The sequence below is a fragment of the Chlamydotis macqueenii genome, chromosome 2, assembly GCF_036417535.1.
Source record: "Chlamydotis macqueenii isolate bChlMac1 chromosome 2, bChlMac1.mat, whole genome shotgun sequence".
In the NCBI taxonomy this organism is placed as follows: domain Eukaryota; kingdom Metazoa; phylum Chordata; class Aves; order Otidiformes; family Otididae; genus Chlamydotis; species Chlamydotis macqueenii.
In genome coordinates, this window is record NC_141557.1 from 17,466,058 (window position 1) to 17,470,000 (window position 3,943).

Consider the following 3,943-nt stretch of genomic DNA (forward strand, 5'->3'; position numbering starts at 1 on the left):
AACAATAAAAGAATCTAGGGCAATGGGGCAAATTATGTCTTCTGATTCTTCTACTCCCTGTCCTGCATGCTAGTTTAATGCTTATTGTGCAGAGCATACCTTTTGGCTGCTATGTAATTAAAATCTTGTATTATTGTAGTGCCCAGTGCAGGTCAGATGACAGCAGTATGCTAGGCTCTTTTACTTGTAATGCAAAATTAAATGTTTTAGAAAGAAAGGTTTTCTAGTTGTGTAGTTTTCAAGCTCTTTTGAGCCATGAACCTCTGAAATCTTTCTATGGAAGATGAGGACCAATTTAGAAATCTCACATACTACAGAGCAATACAGGAACTTATTCTTCCCAGTTATCAGTCACAGACCTCTGGGAAATTACTCATAGGGGTTTATGGATCACAGGATGAAAGTGAGTAGTCTAGGGGACTGGGATTAAGCAATCTGAGTTCACATCATGGAAGTTAGGTATCTGAATGTCTTTGGGAGACTTGGCACCAGGCATCAGCTGGAGTGAGAATATGCACAGGAGCAGCTGTTGCTGAGGAGTGAGAGAACTGGGGGTTTCCATCCTTGCTTGACTTGTAACTTCTCTGTGCCCTGAGAAAATAACCATTGCTCATTGCTCTGTTCATGCAATGTGAATTTATAGAACAGATTTTTTAATCTTTCTTTGTAGTGCAATAATTTCAGCAGCAACATACATAGGCTTTTTTTTTTTTCCTAATACAAAGAGAGGTATGTATGGCTTTTCCTCTGACTCTGATCTCAGATCCAATTCTCCAGTTTCTTGCCCCAAAGTACAGTGTAAAAATCTATACACCTGCATCCTTCAGGTGCTGTAATGACCAGTGCCACAACCTACATCTGTTCTGTCTTCTCAGTGAAGAGCAAAGGCAAGTCTGTAATTCTTCCAGCTGCAGCACTTGCCTTTCCTTTCATGGCTGAATGACTCTTTTAGTTAGGCTGGTCAGGTAGAAAGCTGATAGGTCAGACATTCTAAGTCTAAGACATTAAAGACAGAATCCCATGGCTTTCTGCAGGGCTTGCTTTCTACCTAGAGTGATTTTCTACTTGGCAGTCAGCCTGGCTAAGGCAGATAAAAGAGTAACGTTTCCTTGAGCTCTATCTTCCTTTGTTCCTTCCTTAGCCATGCTGAAACATGAGTTTAATACATCTAACTTGATATTTAAACTTGCTTTCCTTGGATCTGTGGGCTGCAGAGTAGGTGAGGGCCTCTCTCTGGGTCCCTCCTGGAGGCCATTTGCAGAGGAGCAAGCAGCATTCACGAACAGCCAAAATCATTGAGACACAACCACCTCATCAGCCATGTCCTTGGGTGGTCCATCTTCTGTTGTCAGGCCAGCTAGGCTTTCTTCTGCCTCTCATTTGCCCCTCAGCCTCTCACATGCTCTGACCAACATGGCGCCAGGGCCAAGGATTTGCAAGAGGGGTAGGAGAGCCAACCACTCTGTTGTTTCTGCGTTAGTCCCCCCTAGTACCTATTTACCACTGAGTATCGAAACAAACATCACGGCAAGAAATGCCTTTTACATATTGTCTTGCAGTTCTGTGTAGCTGAGGACTTCAAAAAACGTGTGGCAGTATTCCTGCCCCTCACCAAATAATAATAATCAACAACAACAAAAACACCATAGGGTTTGAGATGTGACTTGCTTTGGTGCAGACACAGCTCTTGGTCTGCAGTTCTGCTGGCACTGGATGGTGCCTGTAATAGCTGTTTCAGTAGCTGAATTTGTTTCCTAGATCCTTGTGGCACATAGACATCATCAGTAAAATATTCTGCTGTATTTTATTGACAAAATGCAGTTTTGCATGCTGTCCATTTCCTCACACGGTATCCATTTAGGCAAGAATGGGTATCTTCAGTAGTGGGAAGAGTGTGTCTCTGGATGAAATGATGCACCACAGAGTAAAACCCCAGAGGACAGTACATGCCGGCATGTCAAAACTTCATGAGGCCATGTACAGGCACCATTTTGTTTGTTCAGCCAGTCTCTGCTTTCAAAGAACCTTGTTTATCTAAGCTTTACTCCACTATATTTTATTAAACCCAAGTTTAAGAAGTGAACTACAAAACACTTTATCAAGAGCACTAAACATGATGAGTGGACTGTGGACATGAATCAACTGGGACGGCTCCAGGCAGGTTTTTAAGCCTCCCTGAGCTCTCTGGGGCTCTTCCTTGGCACTCAGCCTCCTTTCACACCAGACTGGCTCCAGGACGAGGTCACTCATTGATACTGTGCTTCTCATGGAATTAGCTTGGACCAGGACCACCTCATGCTAAAGGAAAGAACAGCCACTTCCTGGATCGAGGACCTCTGTCTCATCGTAGTGGATTTTTAATTGATTTGTAGGCTGCTTTTCAAAGTAACCTTAATTTCTTTAGGGAAAAAAAAAAAACCAAAAAAACCTTGTCCTGACACCTTCTCCATCCATTTCCTTACAGAGCTCCTAGCTAAGTACTTGGCATAGACATTCATCTCAAATTCTGCCGTAGACTTAAAGAAATGGTACAGAAAGTTTCATTTCAGGTGTGAGCTTTCTGACTGCTTCTGCTTTCACGGTGTAATTTTGTTTTCTTTCTTTGCTGCTGGCATCAGACAGGGCAGCACTTCAGAGGGTGGAAGGAAAACAGAGCAGACAGGTGGCAAATTTTGAAGGAATGAGGCCCTGGGCCAGGGAGACATGAGGATTAAAATCTTAATTTTTGTATCAGTTGTTTTGTCTTTTTTATTTCATGGCCCTTTCAAATTGTTGCCATCATAGTCTGTGTTGTCCTGGAAAGTGCCCTGACTGCTTTCACTGCTGTGCCGGAGGCTGATTAGAGTCTATGGTTAATTTGGGGATAAGTGCTTGTGGAATAAAAAGACAAAACAAAATATTGTTAAGCCTGTCTGAGAGGAATAAAGCAACTAAATCCGTCTTGTAACGATAAGGTAAAGGAGTACCAGATGGCAGATTTACATTTGTGTGCTGGTGCCGAATATCGCTTCATAAAGGGCCTGGTGATAGAATTGGGCTTTTTATGTCACAATAATTAACAGAATGCATCCTGTCATGAAAAAAATCCAGCAGGAGACATAGAAAGTTACAATTAAACATTCTCTTTATTGGGACCTTGCTCCGAAATGGCACAAGTGATAAATGCTCGGTGCCCACCAGTGCTGCTAATGAAAAGACCCAGTCACATTTTACACTTTTATTTGGATTTATATTGACACCACAGATAAGATACTTTGGTCAAACACAAGAACAGGTTGCTATGCCGCTCTTTCCTGGCTGCAATTAGTACAGTAAAGTGGAAAAAAAAATTCTGGTTCTCCTGGAATACCGAATGAAAATCTTGGATTGGCACATACAGCTAATAAATACAGTGTTTGCACTTAGCACTTTAAAACAGAATTGCACATGCAAGATGTAACCAGGCTACTGATCACCTTCATCATTGTCCCTGTACTATTTTTACTTCTAAAGCTCTTTGCTTGCCTTTTTCGCAGCAAGAAAAAAAAAAAATATAATTTGCTGCTCTGCTTAGTATCTCAGTGATTAGTCTGCTGATTTTGACGCATTTAGCAAAGGCCACATTGACGTCCTTCTGGATAGAAATGGTATCTCCTTTATAGCTCGACTTGCAACACTATGCATCATAGGTAGCAACGGAAGTCCACCAAATGAGGCGAGAGGTCTGCCCAAAAGCTGACAAGGAGAGGTCAACACCAAGCAAAGATATAGCAGAGGGACCGGCGTGAATGCAGTTCTTACAATATTAAGAGTCAGTACTACTACCACACAAATAATGACATATCAATAATATATTGTACAAGCTTATACAGCAACACATGTTGATTTGCAACATTGTACAGTTTAAATCTAAAGTGCACAGCCTCAATCTGAGGTGACGAAACAGTACTATCAATATAATAAA

The 3,943-nt window shown here is 41.7% G+C and overlaps 1 protein-coding gene across 1 annotated transcript in view; it reads right to left on the reverse strand.

Annotated features, from left to right (window-relative positions):
• Nucleotides 1–3,106: 3,106 nt before the first annotated feature.
• The window catches only part of GAD2 (glutamate decarboxylase 2), a 39,839-nt gene continuing 39,002 nt past the window's right edge, over nucleotides 3,107–3,943 (reverse strand). The window contains exon 16 of the mRNA XM_086742139.1: nucleotides 3,107–3,943. This exon is cut by the window's right edge and continues 1,821 nt beyond it. The gene's annotated coding sequence lies outside the window, so the exon portion shown is untranslated.